We start from the raw sequence: 20,303 nt of genomic DNA, 5'->3' as shown, positions 1-20,303 counted from the left end.
TCGTACACTGCCCCTTGTGCCTTCCTCCACTGTGCCTCCGCCTTTCTAGTGGTCAGCAAATCAAATTTAGCCTGTAGGCTGCGCCTCTCCCCCAACAGTCCCTCCTCTGGTGCCTCTGCATACCTCCTGTCCACCTCCAGCATCTTTCCCACCAGTCTATCCCTCTCACTCCTCTCGCTCCTCTCCCTGTGTGCCCGGATGGATATCAGCTCCCCACGAATCACTGCCTTCAGGGCTTCCCAGACCATCCCCACCTGGACCTCCCCCGAATCATTCACCTCAAGATACCCCTCAATACTTGCCCGGACCCTCCTACACACCTCCTCCTCCGCCAACAACCCCACATCCAACCACCACAACGGGCGCTGGTCCCGCACCTCCCCCATTTCCAACTCTATCCAATGCGGAGCGTGGTCGGAGATTGCAATGGCCGAATATTCGGCCTCCTCCACTCTCGGAATCAGTCCCCTACTCACCACGAAGAAGTCTATCCGAGAATAGACCCTATGTACGTGGGAGAAGAAAGAGTACTCACGTGCCCTCGGCCTCACAAACCTCCATGGATCTACCCCTCCCATCTGGTTCATAAACCCTCTCAGTACCTTGGCCGCCGCCGGCCTCCTACCCGTCCTAGAGTTGGACCAATCCAGTGAAGGATCTAACACCGTATTGAAGACCCCCCCCCCCCATGATCAGACCTCCCGCCTCTAGATCCGGGGCCCGTCCCAGCATACGCCTCATAAAGCCCGCATCGTCCTAATTTGGGGCATACACACTAGCAAGTACCACCTTCTCTCCTTGTAGCCTGCCCCTAACCATAACATACCTACTCCCCTTATCCGCCACCACCTCAGATGCCTCAAACGACACATTTTTCCCCACCAGAATCGCCACTCCACAGTACTTCACATTCAACCCAGAGTGGAAAACCTGCCCCACCCATCCCTTCCTCAGGCGAACCTGGTCCGCCACCTTCAGGTGGGTCTCCTGAAGCATCGCCACATCTGCCTTTAGCCCCCTCAGATGAGCAAGTACCCTCGACCGCTTCACCGGCCCATTCAATCCTCTCGCATTCCAGGTGACCAACCGGATCAGAGGGCATCCCGCCCCCCTCCCCCGTTGACTAGCCATAGCCCGTCGACTGCCCGCCCCAGGCCAGCACCCCCCGCCCGACCCAGTCCCCACAGCGACAACACCTCACCTCTGTCCCCCCCCCGGCCCCCACCAGCTCCTTCCTGACCCTGCCAGCAGCAACCCGGTATTCCCCTTTCTCCCGCCTCCCTCCCCCCACAGGCTAGGAACCCTCCTAGCCGTGAACCGTCCTCCATTGTACTTCCGTGGGTCAGCGAACTTCTGCTGACCCCGAAAACTCCCGCCAAAAACCCGACCCCTCCCAAAGTGGGATCATCCCCCATCCTATCCCTCCTCCAGGCACCGCTCCAGCGCGGGAAAGAACCAGTTAAGGCCCCGCCCCCCCGTTATCGTCTCCATCCCCCAGCCCCGCAGCGCGGGAAACCAGAGGAAAGCCTGCGCTTTCGCACTGCCCCACCACACCCTTCTGACGCAGCTCCCAAATACCAGCCCCACTCCATACCCCCAACCCGATATAGAATACAACAAACCCCCCCAACCCTCCCCACAAGATACAAAACTCAAACAATGCCCCACAACAAAAAACAGAACAACATCCCAATAAATAACCATATCAAAATTACAAAAGTACAGAAAAAGAGAACACAGCAACAGCAGAAACCAGCAATAAATTATTACAACCGACCCCGCAACCCCCAACCCCTAGTTCAAGTCCAGTTTCTCCGTCCGCACGAAGGCCCCCGCCTCCTCCGGGGAATCAAAATAATAATGCCGGTCCGAATAAGTTACCCACAGGCGCGCAGGCTGCAACATTCCGAACTTTATCTTCTTCTTGTAGAGCACCTCTTTCGTCCGATTAAACCCGGACCGCCGCTTAGCCACCTCCACACTCCAATCCTGGTAGATCCGTACTACCCCGTTCTCCCAGTTGCTGCTCTTCACCTTCTTGGCCCAGCGCAGCACACACTCCCGATCACTGAACCGGTGGAACCTCACCAGCACCGCATGCGGGGGTTCATTCTCCTTAGGCCTCCTGGCCAGTACCCTGTGGGTGCCCTCCAGCCCCAGGGGCAGATGGAAAGATCCGGCCCCCACTAGCGAGTTCAGCATCGTAGCCACGTAGGTTGTCAGATCCGACCCCTCCAGCCCCTCCGCAAGATCCTCAGATTTTTCCGCTCCTCGAAGCGGTCCTGCCATTTCTTGTGGAGTGCCTCGTGCCCCTCCACCTTACTCACGAGGACCACAGCCTCCTCCTCTCGTTCAGTGGTCTGCGTCTGCAACGCCTTGATGGCAGCACCCTGGATCGTCTGAATCTCCGAGAGCCTTTTGTTCGTTTCCTGCAGAGAGCTCAGTACCTCAGCCTTGAAATCTGCAAAACAGCGCAGGAGAGCAGCTTGCTGCTCCTGGGCCCATTGCTTCCACTCCTCTGGTGCTCCGCCGGCTGCCATCTTGAATTCCTTCCCCCATTTTTTCTGGGGAGTTGCTGCCGTTTTTTCCCCCTTTCCACTCTGAGTTCAAGTTATGAAATGCGGAGAAAGTCGATCAGCACACCTTCTCCCACCGGGAGACGTCGAAAAAATTCAGTTTTGGGTTCTAAAAAGAGCCGAAAAGTCCGTTTGAAACGGGAGCTCCCAAATATGCGGCTTCCTACGTCATCACCGCCACTGGAAGTCCCGGAAGCAAAGGATTCTCAGAGACTTTTACACCCTATTATTATTGATTGTGCAATCTTCTTCACTTGCGGATAAAGCATTATGCCCCACAAATCCTGTTGGATATGGTGAGGCATTGCGAACTGGGTAACTGGGAGCTGCTCTGCGACGAGCTGCTTTTCAGGTGAAGCGTGGCTGTTGGATTGCTCTATCCTTCTCTTAACCTTCTCTACTCTAAGGGGAAAAAACAGCTTCTCTGGGCTCTCACATAACTGAAGTCCTTCATCGCAGACACCATTCTAATAAATTTCTGCCTCGTCTTTATGGCCTGAAGTGTAGCACTCAGAATTGAACACAATACTCCAACTGAGGCCCAACCAGTGTTTAATAAATATTTAAGATAACCTCCTTGTTGTCATAAGTTTTATCTTTATTAAAAAAGACAAGAATCCAAATGTTTTTTTTACAGCCTCTCTCTTCCTGCACCTTCAAAAATCTCAGTACATTCGCCCTCAGCTCCCTGTTCCTGCACTCACTGTTTATCGTTTGCTTTGAAATTTTCCAATTTGTCCTGGGCTGCCCAACAAAAGGAAGATTATTTTATTAAATGTATTCCTTCTTATGAATACGTCAGCCAGGATTAATTACAGATGATTGGTCTGATAAAGCGGAAGTTTTTTTTTACTTTATGCCAATAAATTTTTCCCCACTATTTAGGAAAATATTGCCTGGGAGTACACTTGTTAATTCATAGAGAATTAATTTCAGTATTAGTGACTAGGATATAATTTCAAAATTAGTCTGCCATGCTTCAAATCATTTACTCGCAATTTGAAGAATTATGCTTTTGATAATTAGTCCTATTTAATCTTCAGGAAAATTCATTTCTAATTCGTACATAACCTAAAAAATTATTGCTACCACACTGCAGCAAAGATATCTGAAAATTAGCATGACTTAAAAAAAATTAAAAGGTAAACCTGTTTTCCAAATTTATAAACTAGCCGACAACCATATCTTTATTAGATTGATTATCAAGAAAGAAACAAATGTATTTGTATTATGACTTTCACAATCTCGGAACATCCAAAATCACAGGCAATTATGTACTTTAGCAATATTGTTGTAGCGTAAAAAACGCTACAACTAATTTGTAGACAGCAAGATTACAACAGTGAGCTAGAATAAAAAGCAGCCACAATATATGGTTTAGTAAGTCCAAGAATTAGATTTCATTTCAATTTGTGGTAACGTTTGTATTTAAACTTCCAAAATTTAAATGTTCCTGAACCCATTGTATAAATCTTAAAATCATGGTCATAAAACTCAAATGGTTACAATTATTCTGGGCATGATTTAATGCGCAAAATACTGAGATCCATTTTGGGCACATATAGAGGGGTCTTTCTTGGGCTGGATTCTGCGTTTTTGGGGCAATGTCAAAATGGTGGAGTTTTACTCCTGAAAATCCTGGATTAAAGGGATACAAATTCACAGCCCCTCAGGGGGGCTAGCAGGGACCCGGAGTAAATTTCGCAGCTTTTGCTGCAGATACGGGCCCCCGCAACTCCGGGTCTGAAACCGCGCATGCACACGGTGGCGGCCTCCAGCGCCCGCCCCTTGCTCCCTTGCGGACTTGGACAACGGACGTAGATCCACAAAAGATCGGCCGGCTGCCTGACCCCGCACAATCATTCCCCGGCCGCCTATAAGGCCCCCCCCCCCCCCCTCCCCCAGCCACGGATCAGGGCGGCTACGGACTGAGTCCGCAGCTGCCACACGAGTATCCCGACCGGCTGGACCAGGCTAGCTCCACACCGTTGGAATTACAGCCGGTCGGGGGCGGAGAATGTTGGAGCGGGCCTCCGGCAATGGTCCCCGGCAGTGTTGCGTACTCCCTGGTGAAGCCGCTTTTCGGTGCCCGGAGAATCAGCGAAATGGCACTGGTCCCGATTTCCATGTCAAATTGGATTCTCCGCCCAGGCACCTGCCGCAATTTTGGCATCAGGGTCTGGAGAATTGAGCCCCTTGGCACCTGCAGTGCTAAGGACAAACTCATAATCAAGCAGCACTCTATCATTTTTTTACCTTGGTGAGGAATGCCACACCGAAGCCGCACTTACCTCACTTTGCAGAAAGAGATCAGGGACGCCCCGATCTCTCTGCCCTCCTTGACCACCACATTGCAGCCTCCGGAGGTCCCACCACTGCCCCCACTCACCTCTTAAAGGCCTCCGAGCCCCCTTCACCCCAACTCTTCTGGGCACCCCAAGACCCGATCCCTGGCATGGGCAACCTGGCACCTGGGTACCTGGCAGCGCCCCGCCAGCCTGGCAGTGCCACCCAGACTCTCTGGCCCAGGAATCTGGGGGGCAGTGCCATGGTGCCAGGGTGGCAGTGCCAAGGCACCCAGGTGCCAGCAGGTGTGCCAGGGTATTACCTCGCCCAGAGCCCGATGACCCGGGGGCCTGAAATTGCCTGAGAGACTCCCCCAGGTGCCATTACACCTGGTCCACATTTGTGTGCAAATGTTCGTTCCCAGGCCTCGGAAGAATCGGGCGCTAACATATTTAAATAAACCCAACGGCTCACTTAAAAGTGTTAATCTGGATCTTGCCCAGTGAGATCCAGATCGTGACGTCTCGTGACAGCTCAGTAGATCTCGCGCGGCTTTCCGAGTGTAGAGAATCTTGCGAGTGGCCTCTTGTGAAATTTAATGGCCTTGTCGCATCAACAAGTCAGATGAGATGAGGCCATTTGATCGTGCCCTACCTTTGTTAAATTATCCTACCGCTCCATTTAAATGAAATACAACAACTTGGGCACTGCGGCAGCTTTCAAGTACTTAGGCCACACTAAAGTATTTTGGATAATGATTTACTTTTGAGGTGCAGTCTGTACTATTTTGTCAACAAACGGCATGGCTGATTGATGCTCGTTAGGTAAGGAATATGTATTGACCTGGGTCCCAGGAGAACTGCCCTCCACCTTTACAAAAGGTATCTCATCATAGCATGGTGGATAGCATAAATGCTTCACAGCTCCAGAGTCCCAGGTTCGGTTCCCGGCTGGGTCACTGTCTGTGCGGAGTCTGCACGTCCTCCCCGTGTGTGCGTGGGTTTCCTCCGGGTGCTCCGGTTTCCTCCCACAGTCCAAAGATGTGCGGGTAGGTGGATTGGCCATGCTAAATTGCCCGTAGTGTCCTAAAAAAGTAAGGGGGGGGAGAGGCGGGGGGGGGGGGGGTTGTTGGGTATAAGGTGGATACGTGGGTTTGAGTAGGGTGATCATTGCTCGGCACAACATCGAGGGCCGAAGGGCCTGTTCTGTGCTGTGCTGTACTGTTCTATGTTCTAAAACTCCTCTAATCGCAGTGGTTAGCACTGCTGCCTCACGGCACCTAGGACCCGGATTCGATCCCGGCTCTGGGTCACTGTCCGTATGGAGTGATGGAACCATCAATTCACTAGACACGTGCTTTAAGATATGAACAGTGGTTTTAATCTACTTACTACAGAGCCAGCCTGTTACCCGTTGAACCCTCGATGAACTGCAGGCTGGCTCTGGACAAGGGTATTTATACAGTAGTCCAGGGGGAGGAGTCGTGGGTGGAGCCAAGGGTGGAGCCCTGTACAAACTCCTGAGCATTCCCAGAGCTACACCCCCTAGTGGTCGGATAACGCTTCTGCGCTTACATTCACCACATGGAGTTTGCAAAATTCTCTCCATGTCTGCGTAGGTCTCAACCCCACTCCCCAAAAAGATGTGCATAATGGATTGGCCATGTTAAATTGCCCCTTAATTGGAACAAAATTATTGGGTGCTCCAAATTTAAAAAAACATCAGAGCCTTCTGATATTGCAATACCTCCCGAGTTCTGATTGAAGTGTCATTGGGATATGGGTTCAAACCTGCAACGGGGTAGGACTCACCATCTTCTGACTCAGCAGTGCGGCACTTAAGGGTCAGCCTAGATGTTGTTATGCTCAAGGCCTGGAATGGGTCTTAAACTCACAATTCTCTGATCCAGAGGCAAGAGTGCTTGCAACTGAGCCTCAACAAACACAAAAATTACAAGTGGATTTAGTCTCTATAGTGCTTTGTGTTGTGTAGCAGCATTTATAACTGGATTTCAATTTTCATTGCTCTGGATTAGAATCCGGGAAAAGGACATGAGTTGTCAGATAGGGCAGGAGGATGAGAAGACTTTGGACTGGATTCTCCGCCAGTGAATCCGATGCGCAGGCAGCACACCCACAGCCGCGGGTTTCCTGGAGGCGTGGGGGGTGGCCACAATGGGAAATACCACTGGCAGGTGGTGGGAACGGAGAATCCCACTGCCGACGAGGGCACGTCTTCCAGGAAAAGGTAGTGAGTGGGCTGGAGAATCCCTTCTTTATATTTACTCTCCCCCATTGATTCCCCTCTGCATTCTTTCTTGTCGAGGTATACTTCTGCTGACACTCACACACACTTGAACCTTGTGAGTGAACATCTATAGGCTATTCAATTATATGGGGCTGGGGCATCATGGTAAAACCTGGCCTGTCCTCAACCAGATCCTGCAAATACCCATTTCCATCAAAGGTCACTGGATAATATACTGAAATGGGAATCCTAACTGATCTTCTCTTCCCTAATGTCAGGACCCTGGTGCCAATTATAGCATCACTGTGTGTTCATTGTACTATTAAGGTTAAGGAAATACGGGTGGAGAGTATTGATTGATCTTTTGAGCACACTTAATAAGAGATTTCTGGGACACTGTGTCACGAGAAAGTCTCATGTTACTGCAGTGATGTCAGAGTGTGGGTGGAGCTGAGCTCTGGCTCTGCTTTTTAGTTTCACTTTGAGAAAAGCTTGGGTGTGTCTGTGTCTTTTTGGTGTTGTTTTCAGTGTTGGAGCTGAAGCCAGACAAAGCAGCTGTACTGCTGTTTTCTCTGCCATGAAAAGACTATCTCTTGATCATTTGGTGAATTCAGAATTATAAATGTTCTGAGTAGTGACTTTAACCTGATGTGCTTCTGCTGAAAGGATTTTTTAAAGTCGTCTGGATGTTAAAAGGACAGCTTAAGAATTACTTAGTGTTGTATTCTTTGGGGTTGTATTTGAATTAATGGTTGCTAAGATATTCACTGTATGTTTTAAAAAGGTTAACTTGAGTTCATAGAATAAACATTGTTTTGCTTTAAAAAATACTTTCCCATTTCTGTACCACACCTGTAGAATGGGCCGTGTGCTCCCCATACCACAATCTATTAAAAGTTGTGGGTCAGGTGAACTCCATGATACACTTTGGGGTTCTCTAAACCCTGGCCCATAACAAGTGGGTGTTGATTTGCGGGTGGTGGGGATGGGCGGAAGGTAGGTAGATATATGTAATGTTGCATTCAATAAATAAATAAATATAGTGCTGAATTCTTTGGTCCCTCAGCCGCGTGTTTCTTGCCGGCGCGCTGTTTTCTGACAGCAGCATTCTCTATTCACGCTGGTTGTTAATGGGATTTCCCATTGTAGCCACCCATTGGTGGGCATGTGCTGCCAGCAGGAAAAGAGAATCGCAACGGCTGGAGAATGCCACCATAGTATTAAGTATTAAGATTAGTATCTGGATTCCGACTTTACCATCTGGTTTCAAATGACTTAAACTCTATCATTCCATCATTAACTCACTACAGACTATTCTTGTTAAAAAAATTATAAAGATTTACTGGGGTAAAGGAGGGTAGGATTTTTAAAAGGAATCATCTGGTTCCTCGTTTTCATTCCGATCTATTAATTTTCCATTTGGTTTCATGGACCAAAAGAGTTGTCTACTCCTAAATCATCTTGAACAAATCTTTTCCATTCGAGATATTGGATAAAGTGGCTTGGCATCAAATTCATATGTTTTCCTAAAAAATGAACTGTTTTAGTGCAGTCTTAGGAATTAAAAACCCTCCCGAGATTTCAGAAAGATGAAAACAGATATTTTAAATGTTGACAATATGTTAAAATGATAAAATTGAGGGAGAGTCCTGAAGTTAAAAATATACTCCTGCAGTGGTTGGCACTGCTGCCCCATGGCACCGAGGACCTGAGTTCAATCCCGGCCCCGGGTCACTGTCTGTGTGGAGTTTACACATTCTCCCCATGTTTGCATCAGTTTCATCCCCACAACACAAAGATGTGCAGGGTAGGTGGATTGGCCACGCTAAATTGCCCATTAATTGGTAAAAAAGAATTGGGTACATTAAATTAAAAAATATATATACATTGCCACAAAGCACTCAGTCATGGCAATGGTGATGATGCAGGACAGATACATGAGCTGTGCATACTTCTGTCTGTGGTAAGGTCCATTAAAGTATGAAGGTCACGGCAACCTTTATCTTAATTGTTCACTGGAAATCATAGAACTCTTAAGTTGCAAAGAAAATAATCACCATCATATAAATTTCCTATACTGCAGAGGGATAATAACATTAAAATGATGTAAAATCAATTATCAATACAATTTAGTACCTGATGATGAATACCTTATTAGAAAACATTGACTGTACAGTTAAATGTATCACTGGGCGGCATGTGGCGCAGTGGTTAACACTGCTGCCTCCTGGAGCCAAGGACTAGGTTTCAATCTTGGCTCCAGGTCACTGTCCGTGTGGAATTTGCACATTCTCGCCGTATCTGCATGGTTTTCACCCCCACAATCCAAAGATGAGCAGGGTAGGTGGATTGGCCATGCTAATTTGCCCCTTAATTAGAATTTTAAAAAAATGTATCACTGATGGTTTTACAATTTAGTGTCACCAATCCACCTACCTGCACATCTTTTTGGGTTGTGGGGGTGAAACCCACGCAGACACAGGGAGAATGTGCAAACTCCACACGGACAGTGACCCAGAGCCGGGATCGAACCTGGGTCCTCAGCGCGTGAGGCATCAGGGCTAACCCACTGTGCCACTGTGCTGCCCGAATTTTGTGAGACTTTTAAGGAGTAGAAGAGAAACTAAGGGCGGGATTTTCCGATTGCCAACAACAAATGCTGCGCCCCCTCCAAAACGGTGTCATCAGTGAGTATGCTGCAAGCCATTGGGACAGCCTCAGGCTGTCACCTAAAAGCCCTCCCCCGATGGGCCGACTTCCCAAAGGCGTGGATCAATTCTGGCCTGAGGTTGTGTCAACCTTGCGTGATGGCTGCAGACTGTGTCCTGCTCCCCCTGGGGGGTGGTCCGGGGTTGGCAAGGGAGATTACAGGGGGGCACTATCTGGCAGGCGGGGTCTGCGTACAGCCATGATGTACAGCGGGACCGCTGCAGGTTGTCACCGTGTGCATGCGCGGCCATGGACCAGGCAATTCTCCGTCCTTATCTGCAGGGAAATCCAGGGCAGTTTACGTGGCACGGCTGCTAGCCCCCCATCGAGCAGATCATCGATGATGGGGCAGCGCCGCGTTTTGTTCGTAATACTAGTCACATGCTGCGGACATTGCCTCAAAATCGGAGAATCCAGCCCTTAACTCCTTTTCCAGTCGGTTTTATCTATTTTTTCACCTGAATGCTACTATTGATATCCAACTAAGTCTAAATCGTACTCAGTAACCGTCTGACTTGCTTGAGTCAAGCAACTGAGCAACTGAATGAAGAGCCCATGCATGTAAATCGCTGACCACCTGAGTAAGTAACACAGAGGGGCACAGACCTCTCTGCTGTCTGCCATCTATAAAGTGCGAACAGCCAATAGCACATTTGGGGTTTGAAAATGTACAGTACAACATCCTCAGTGGATAGAGATTGGGCGGTGAATAGATTACTAAATCAGGCAGTCAATATTTACAATGATTCGAAAAAAATCTAGTTAAATCCTCTTAATGTGCCTCTGATACATCACTGTAATTTTCATTAGAATTCAAATAGAAATTTTTCTCACATTTGAAAACGGCACAGAAAATTAATCAGCAACTATTGGGAGGAAGAGAAGGAGATTTGGCAGACCCTTCTCCAGAACTAAAAGTGGAAATATGAACAAGAATATAAATATATTCAGCAAAATGTAGAGGGGAAAAGCAAACTTGTTATATTCAGATCACTGGACTAATTGTTGACAATTTTAGGCAAATGTCTTCCTCGGGTTTCTCCAGTGGATTTCAGTATAGATTTTCACATCCCAAACCCACTTTTGGGAATATCTATTTATGGATGGCCCCTCAACAGCAGGATGACTCGCCCTCCGTCTTCGTAACCCTGCACTACGACCCTTCTGGTCAGTAATTTACATAGAGATAAAGGAGCAGCATTCCTGGTATAATGGCTTCAGGTCCTATTGCAGCCTGAACTTGCGGTTTGAATAAGAAACCTCCCCTCCCCCACTCCTTCTGCACCGTTCCCTGAGATGGATGATTGGGGAGGATGGGTTGCTGTTTCACACACTCCTTTGCTGCTCCTTCAATAGCCAAGTTAAGCTCAATGTTTAAAACTTCAGCACTTCTGCAAAATAATATGGGGTTTTGTTGTGGCATAGTTTTCCATTGTGCATTATTCACCTGGAGATACGCAAGCTGAATTTTGGTGAGTCAGATGGTTTTAGGTCTGTTCTTGAGAATGTCCAACATCTTCCTATTTTTGTAACTTTTAGTAATCAATGCTTTTCTAGCTTCCCATGGATGAGTAGCTGTGTGTTACAAATTTGCATTTAGGCAGGGATTCTAAATTAGATATGAAATTCAAAATCTCACATGGAAAACAAGCAGAAGTAATTTTAGGAAATTATCTCTGAGAAAATGATATTTGCTGAGGGAGGTTGAGTTTGAATTGACCAATAAACGCCTTGAAATTTGGTGCAAGTGCAATGTGTTGTTTTGAGGTAGAAAAGACAAACTTTAGAGGAAGTTCGATTTCCCTCTGGTGGAAAAGGACAAGACTAAATATTTTGATGTATTAACAAAATTGTCGGAAATGTGACCTTCCTGAAATGTCAATAATAGAAATAAGAAAAACTTAGTGAATAAGATTTCAATACAGCCACATGGCAGAATATACGTTATGTGCGCTAAATGATTGAATGCACATTCAGATAAGAAAAGTAGGGATGATATGAGTGAGTGTTCCAAGATCCCTTGTGCAGAACAATGCAATTCTCTTGCAAATTCCTGAAGTTTGCTCTCTGCATCATCTGGTTCATTTTCTTTTTTAAAAATAAATTTAGTGTGCCCAATTCTTTTTTTCCCAATTAAGGGGCAATTTAACATGGCCAATCCACCTACTCTGCACATCTTTGGGTTGTGGGGCGAAACCCACGTAAACAGAGGGAGAATGTGCAAACTCCACATGGACAGTGACCCGGAGCCGGGATCGAACCTGGGACCTCAGCACCATGAGGCAACAATGCTAACCACTGTGCCACCATGCTGCCCTTTTGGTTCATTTTCTATTTATGAAGTAATAGTACACAAATAGTGGAGAGTGAAGCCGTCGCTTTAGAGGGAAACTATATTTGGCATCCACATATATATAAAAACTATTATTGATCATTTTTCATGCTGCATTATTCGAGATGGTGGGAAAATATTTGTGGAATTTGCTTGTCCAGTGGGAAAGGGGTAAAGTCCCAGGTACGTAAGTTATGGATGGTTAGAAAATTGTGGATGGTTTTTATATTATTTGCTGCCTGCATACAAGGCCCATTAACGAGTGCAGATTCATTTACTGCATTCATATCAAATCTTTCTTTCTGCCACTTTAAGAGAGGCACGGAACCCATTTTCTCGTCAGTGTTTTTATTCCAGCAGTTGAACAGAATTATTGTACTCTATTGTAAAACGTTTGACTACTGAATATCGTTAAACCTTATTGGAATATTTTGGTGATGTTGCATGTCCAGAATGTATACAAGAAACACAGCATTATAATTTTAGGTAAATGCTAGCCTTCTATAAAGCTTTCTGTTATTTAAAAAAATGCTTACCCAGTAAGAAACATCAACATTATTGTGGTTGGACGATAATGGAAATAATAGAGATTTGTTTTCATTCTTGTCCCTGGAAGTATGGAAACCTTCAGTAATTTTAGAATCTTCACTATTTTTCTTCCTGGATTCCCTCTTTCATTTTTCTTCACATTTATTTCCTGTCTTTTCGTAACTCTTGATTTTTCACTTGCTTCAAATAATAACCTGAATATCTTTCCAATAATCATGAAGGTTTACTCTATACTTTGTTCCTATAATTTGTTAACAGGTCAAATGCAAGACTTGGAAATATTTTGAATGCCTGCATTTTTCTAAATCCTGAGCTTCATGTCACCATGCACGATTACATGTATATACGCTCCTTATGTCTTTTCAATATTTCAGTTGCCCTGCACTCAAGGTTCTTCAACTCCCCTCGTGAATGTAATTCTTAGGGTAGCACGGTGGCACAGTAGGTTAGTCCTGCTGCCTCACAGCACCGAGGTCCCAGGTTCAATCCTGGCTCTGGGTCACTGTCCGTGTGGAGTTTGCACATTTTCCCTGTGTTTGTGTGGGTTTCGCCCCCACAACCTAAAAATGTACAGGGTAGGTGGATTAGCCATGCTAAATTGCCCCTTAATTGGAAAAAAATGAATTGGGTACTCTAAACTTAAAAAAAATATATAATTCTTCTGTCAATCCTTTATATACACACGCATACACTACTAGCAATGACAAAGTCTTATGATTCAAATTTGACCAGCAGCGCATGCTTCATGACCTTGCGCCAGAATCTGACCTTCCCTTTTATTAGTTGAACTGGTGGAGTGGTGGATGGCCTGGAAATGGAATGTTGTGGTGATTTCAAAGCACAGTTTGAGCCGTATGAAAAAGCCTTCAGACAAAGACAGCAATGTGCAAACATGTGGAAATTATCGATAAAAGAGCGAGAGGCACCAATAAACATGGCATTACGAGGTAGCACCTGAACCTATTAAAGCAACATCCTCGCTAGCTTGACTCAGCTTCAGTTCTCTCAGTTACATCTTTATTAAACATTGTACATTTATTTGTCTCCTCTTTTGTCCATGTTCCTTTTAACTTCTTTTTCTGCCTGAAATAAACATCTACAGTAAATATAAACTCACCCACTTAGGCATCAGAGTGCTGCTTTGCAAATTCATTCATTCAATGTGTTGGCAAGGCGAGGTACGTACAAAACTGAAAGGATATACTTTAGGGGTGTGATCTATCGTCCTCGCTGCACCTGACTCGGGACACGATGAGGCTGGCTTCACCAGCCGCGTCACGTCTTGTGAGATTTATTTTTTATTTTTTATTTTTAAAAATAAATTTAGAGTACCCAATAATTTTTTTTCCAATTAAGGTGCAATTTAGCGTGGCCAAACCACCTACCCTGCACATCTTTGGGTTGTCGGGGTGGGACCCACACAGACACTGGGAGAATGTGCAAACTCCATACAGACCGTGACCCGGAGCTGGGATTGAACCTGGGTCCTCAGCGCTGTGGCCAGCTGTGCTAACCACTGCGCCACCGTGCCACCGTACGCCTTGTAAAATCTAATGAGATTTTGCGAGGTGTCGATATCCGGACCCCACCCATTGAGGTTGTGGCCCAGAAGTCAGAAGTTAGTCTCACTCAGCTGGATCTACCCAGTGCCCCGGACCTACCAGCCTCGCCTCGCACCCTGAGCAGGCGCCGTTTAAGCACTAGTTTCCTCAAATGTGGGCCAGGCACTTGGGGGGGTCTCCCAAGCGATCGCAGCTCCTAGATGACTGGGCTCCAGGCAGGTTGGTACCCGGACACCCCTGTGCCATCCAGGCACCATGGCACTGACCGCCTGTCACCCTGATAGAGCCACCTGGGCACATTGGCTGTGTCACCCAGGTGCCACCCTGACAGTGCCAGTGTGCCCAAATGGCACTGACAGGCTGGCAGGGGCACTGCCAGGGTATGAGCATAGGCACAATGCCACCTGGGCACCTTGGCACTTCCAGGCTCATACCCTGGCAGTGCCAAGGTGCCCAGGTGGCATTGTGCCTACCCTGGGGATCAAGCTCATGAGTGCCCTGCCCTAATGAGGTGGGGTGTGGGGGGGACTCGATGACCCCTTCATTTGAGAGTTGGGAGGGGGGATCCAGAGGTTGCAGTGTAGATCTAGAGAACAGAGCACTGAAAGAAATGTGACAAAGTGCAGCCTCAGCAGGATGTTCCTCACTCAGGCCCAGAAATTAAGCAGAGCCCCGTTTAATAGCGGGGTTGTTCTCAGCGCTACCAGCGGCGGGAAACAGCCGCCTAAATGCGCCCAACATGGCACTCTGTTTCATTTCCGTTATGTGGCGCCTTAGAGTTTATCTGCCTGAGATATTTTAACAATTTCTAACAATACACTTCGAGTGAAATTCTCCGCCTTGTACTGCCGGTAGCGTAGTTCCTAATGAGGTGCAGAATCCAGTGGTTGTGAAAATCCCGCAGCGTCAGCATCAAGGTTCGTGCCCTGCGCAGGGGGAGGATACAAATAGGTCATTAAGACTCATTTGCAGCCACTTAGTGGGCCGGGCACCATATTCTACCAGCCTGCATGATTTTCTGGCCCTCTGGGCCGGGAATCACGTGGACGGGAATCACTACAGGTCTTGACAAGCGTTGCCCTGCCATGATGGGCCTCACGGCGGGCCGAGGGCTTACTCTTTAAGGGAGTTGCCCCCAAAGTCCATCCAAGGGTCACCTTCCCCTCCACAATGAAAGACATGCCCACTCCACCCCACACCAGACCCCCCTTACCACCCTTTCACCTGAGACCCTCAAAATAAGAACCCCCGCCCAGATGCCCTAAGAATAAAGAGACCTCCATAGAGAACCCCTATATAAGGAGACCCCGCACGCAGACACTCTGAATAAAGGGATCCTACAGTCACTCCCTAAATAAAGAGACCCCCACAGAGACCCCCAAAATCAAAATACCCCACAGATGCCCCCTAAATCAAGTGGAAGTAGGTGAGTTAGTTCCTCAATTCAAAACTTTTGCAATCAAAATAACAATAAAGCACAGGTTGTAAAATATTACAACAAACAAATGTATTTTATAATTATTCAGTGTCAAATTCCTTGTAAACATTAAATACAATAAAGCTGTCTAATACTTTCCAATGATCTTTTTAATTGTAAAACACTAATTTAATGGAATCCATTTGTAAATAGTCAACATTATACTGCATTGCGGGGCGGTGCATGGTGGCTGACATGGGGGCCCTGGCCAGTGCCCAACTCCAATGGCCGCCTAATCGCCACCCCACCACCACCACCACCACCTCCCATCCCCTCTCAGCATCCATCTGCACCCATCCCTCACATCCTTGTGACAGAGCACCGGGAGAGGCAGGTTGGAACGTTTGTGAACAGGTGTTTATTGTGAACAGGTGAACATGTATCTACAGGTTTGTGCCTTAGCCCCCAGAGCTATCCTGTGAGCTGCACCGTGCCACCTTAACTGATGTCTAACAGTCTGGTGTTATGGGCCCTAATGCTATGTCTCGGTGGATCCCGAGGCAGCACATCACGGGAGGATCCGGCCTTCTGCTATTCCTGCCTTATGACTTGGGTACCCTTTGGTGGTGTCCTCTGGAGCGATCGGGCATGGATGGGCCCGGCAGTCTCTCGGGCATCCCAGGTGCTGTGGTGCCACCCTTTTCTGCCGACTGCCCATCGGATGCGCCAGGGACAGGAGGTGGGAGGGGGGGGGGAATTCAAGATTATGTGGTGTTCCAGCACCTCTCCCCTCTCCTGCGGGGGTCACCGGCACGGGCCCCGTCATCTCCTTCTCCCTTGGGTTGGCTGATGGTCTCTGGGCTACCCCTTGGGACGGGGTGCGGCTGGAGTGAGCTACAAGGGCTCCTCCACCCGCTCACGTCTTGACTAGGTTCTCAAAGCTCGCGGCCATAGAGCACAGGGACTGAGACATCTCCCTCTGTGACTCATTCTGGTCAGCCAGCACCCAGTCAATGCTGTTGATAGCTGCAGCCATAACCAGTTGTGACTGGGCCAAGCCCTGGAGCGCTGCTGCAATGTCCAGCTGGCCCTGGTACATAGCTGCCTGTGATAGGGCAGCCCTGTCCTGTGCCTCAGCCACTGCCCACACAGAGTGCTCCAGGCCTTGGACACCCTGACCCACGCAGTGTTGGGCTGGGTAGCACTCATGGTTGACACCACCTATTGGACTCCTCCAGCTGCTCTTGCAGGCGCTGGATGGTTGTTGACAATCATGTAGGCTCTGTACCTGCGTCTCCAACATCAATGGGACCGCTATTCCCAGAAGCCCGAGACCCGCCTGTATGGCAGTTGGGGTTGAGCTGACTGGGGGGTTACAGGATTCCTACCTCCACCTGATGTGGCCGCTGTATCTGTGTGGTACACACCAGATAGTGCCCCAGGAGCCTCTTCACTAAAGTCCTCAACTGAGGTGAGTGTCTCAGGGATGGTGGAGAGTGTTGGAGACAGCTGTGACGGAAAGTCGGTATCGTCCCCGGACCGGTGTTCCGGAATGTTGCAGGCTGGCATTTGGAGGTTGGCATCGCTGTCTGTTGTCGCCTCCTCACTGGACAGGTCCTGGGGTTGTGGCTAGAAGTGGGGGACCTCAGAAGGGCCCGCCTCATCGCCAGATGATCCTACAAGACACAAGGCATGACACATGTTTGGACCGTTGGTTGGACTGTTGTGGGGTGCTGGGGTTGGGGTGGTGTGGGGAGGTCGGGTGCTGGGGTTGGGGTGGTGTGGGGGAGGTGGGGTAATGGGGTTGGGGTGGTGTGGGTGAGGGTTATGGGGTTGGAGTGGTGTGGGGGAGGTAGGGTGCTTGGGTGATGTAATGTGGTGCTGGGGTTGGGGTGATGTGGGGGTGGTGGGGTGTGGGGGTTGGGGTGATGTGGTGGGGTGCGGGGGTTGGGGTGATGTGGGGGTGGTGGGGTGCGGGGGTTCGGTGATGTGGGGGTGGTGGGGTGTGGGGGTTTGGTTGGTGGGGAGGTGGGGTGCTGGGGTTGGGGTGGTGTGGGGCAGGTAGGGTGCGGTGGTTGGGGTGGTGTGGGGGAGGTGAGGTGCTGGGGTTGGGGTGGTGTGGGGAAGGTGGGGTGCTGGGGTTGGGGTGGTGAGGGGGAGGTGAGGTGCTGGGGTTGGGGTGGTGTGCGGGAGGCGAGGTCCTGGGTGGGGTTGGGTGGAGAAAGTGAGGTGATGGGGTTGGGGTGGTGTGGGGAGGTGGGGTGTGGGGGGTGTGGCGGTGGTGGGGTGGGGGTGGATGGCGGAGGTGGGGTGGGGGTGGTGTGGCGGTGGTGGGGTGGGGGTGGTGTGGCGGTGGAGGGGTGGGGGTGGTGTGGCGGTGATGGGGTGATGGGGTTGGGGTGGTGTGGGGGTGGTGGGCTGGGGGTGGGGTGACGGTGGTGGGGTGGTGTGGCGGTAGTGGGGTGGGGGTGGTGTGGCGGTGATGGGGTTGGGGTGGTGTGGCAGTGGTGGGGTGATGGGGTTGGGGTGGCGGTTGTGGGGTGGGGGTGCTGTGGCAGTGGTGGGGTGGTGGGGTTGGGGTGGTGTGGTGGTGATGGGATTGGGGTCATGCGGCGGTGATGGGGTTGGGGTGGTGTGGCGATGGTGGGGTGGGGGTGGTGTGGCGGTGATGGGGTGGGGTGGTGGGGTGGGGGTGGTGTGGCGGTGGGTGGGGTTGGGGTGGTGTGGCGGTGATGGGGTTGGGGTGGTGTGGCGGTGATGGGGTTGGGGTGGTGTGGCGGTGGTGTGGTGCGGTGGTGTGGCGGTGGTGGGGTGGGGGTTGTGTGGTGGTGGTGTGGTTGGGGTGGTGTGGCGGTGGTTGGGGTAGGGTGTTGTGGCGGTGGTGGGGATGGGGTGGTGTGGCGGTGATGGGGTTGGGGTGGTGTGGCGGTGGTGGGGTTGGTGTGGTGTGGCGGTGGTGGGGTTGGTGTGGTGTGGCGGTGATGGGGTTGGGGTGGTGTGGCGGTGGTGGGGTTGGGGTGGTGTGGCGGTGGTGGGGTTGGGGTGGTGTGGCGGTGATGGGGTGGGGTGGTGTGGCGGTGGTGGGGTTGGGGTGGTGTAGCGCTGGTGGGGTTGGGGTGGTGTGGCGCTGGTGGGGTTGGGGTGGTGTGGCGGTGATGGGGTTGGGTGGCGGTGGTGTGGTGATGGGGTGGCGTGGTGGTGGTGGGGTGGGGGTTATGTGGCGATGGTGGGGTGAGGGAGGTGTGTCAGTGGTGATGGGGTTGGGGTGGTGGGGTGGTGGTGGGGTGAGGGTGGTGTGGCGGTGGTTAGGTGGTGGGGTGGGGTTGGTGTGTCGGTGGTGAGGTCATGGGTTTGGGGTGGTGTGGCGGTGGTGAGGTTCTGGGGTGGGGATGGTGTGGCGGTGGTGAGGTCGTGGGGTGGCGGTGGTGGGGTGATGGGGTGGTGTGGCGGTGGTGGGGTTGGGGTTGTGTGGTGGTGATGGGGTTGGGGTGGTGTGGCGGTGGTGGGGTGGTGGGGTGGTGGTGGTGCGGCGGTGGTGTGGCGGTGATGGGGTTGGGGTGGTGGTCGGGTGGTGGGGTGGGGGTGGTGTGGCGGTGGTGGTGTTGGGGTGGTGTGTCGGAGATGGGGTTAGGGTGGTGTGGGGGTGGTGGGGTGGGGGTGGTGTGGCGGTGGTGGGGTTGGGGTGGTATGGCGGTGATGGGGTTGGGGTGGTGTGGCGGTGATGGGGTTGGGGTGGTGTGGGGGTGGTGGGGTTGGGGTGGTGTGGCGCTGGTGGGGTTGGGGTGGTGTGTCGGTGGTGAGGTGGGGGTGGTGTGGCGGTGGTGAGGTGGTGGGGTGGTGGTGGTGTGGCGGTGGTGGGGTGATGGGGTTGGGGTGGTGTGTAAGTGGTGAGGTGATGGGGTTGGGGTTGTGTGGCGGTGGTGGGGTGATGGGGTTGGGGTGGTGTGGCGGTGGTGAGGTGGTGGGGTGGTGGTGGTGTGGCGGTGGTGGGATGATGGGGTTGGGTTGGTGTGGCGGTGGTGGGTGATGGAGTTGGGGTGGTGTGGCGGTGGTGGGTGATGGAGTTGGGGTGGTGTGGCGGTGGTGAGCTGATGGGGTTGGGTTGGTGTGGCGGTGGTGGGGTGCTGGGGTTGGGGTGGTGTGGCGGTGGTGAGATGATGGGGTAGGGGTGGTGTGGCGGTGGTGAGGTGATGGGGTTGGGGTGGTGTGGCGGTGGTGGGGTGATGGGGTTGGGGTGGTGTGGCGGTGGTGGGGTGATGGGGTTGGGGTGGTGTGGCGGTGGTGGGGTGATGGGGTAGGGGTGGTGTGGCGGTGGTGAGATGATGGGGTAGGGATGGTGTGGTGGTGGTGAGGTAATGGGGTTGGGGTGGTGTGGCGGTGGTGGGGTAGGGGTGGTGTGGCGGTGGTGAGATGTTGGGGTAGGGTGGTGTGGCGGTGGTGGGGTGATGGGGTTGGGTTGGTGTGGCGGTGGTGGGGTGATGGGGTAGGGGTGGTGTGGCGGCGGTGAGGTGATGGGGTTGGGGTGGTGTGGCGGTGGTGAGCTGATGGGGTTGGGGTTGTGTGGCGGTGGTGAGATGATGGGGTTGGGTTGGTGTGGCGGTGGTGGGGTGATGGGGTGGTGGTGT

The 20,303-nt window shown here is 50.8% G+C and overlaps 1 long non-coding RNA gene across 1 annotated transcript in view; it reads left to right on the top strand.

The window, feature by feature from the left end:
* Positions 1-11,122: 11,122 nt before the first annotated feature.
* LOC119977449 overlaps positions 11,123-20,303 on the top strand; it is a 198,789-nt gene continuing 189,608 nt past the window's right edge. The window contains exon 1 of the long non-coding RNA XR_005463199.1: positions 11,123-11,290. This is a non-coding gene — a long non-coding RNA (uncharacterized LOC119977449). The remainder of the gene's footprint in view (positions 11,291-20,303) is intronic.

The sequence above is a fragment of the Scyliorhinus canicula genome, chromosome 1, assembly GCF_902713615.1.
Source record: "Scyliorhinus canicula chromosome 1, sScyCan1.1, whole genome shotgun sequence".
NCBI lineage: Eukaryota > Metazoa > Chordata > Chondrichthyes > Carcharhiniformes > Scyliorhinidae > Scyliorhinus > Scyliorhinus canicula.
The sequence above is the reverse complement of the archived record's forward strand: the minus strand, read 5'-3'. Positions and strand labels throughout refer to the sequence as shown.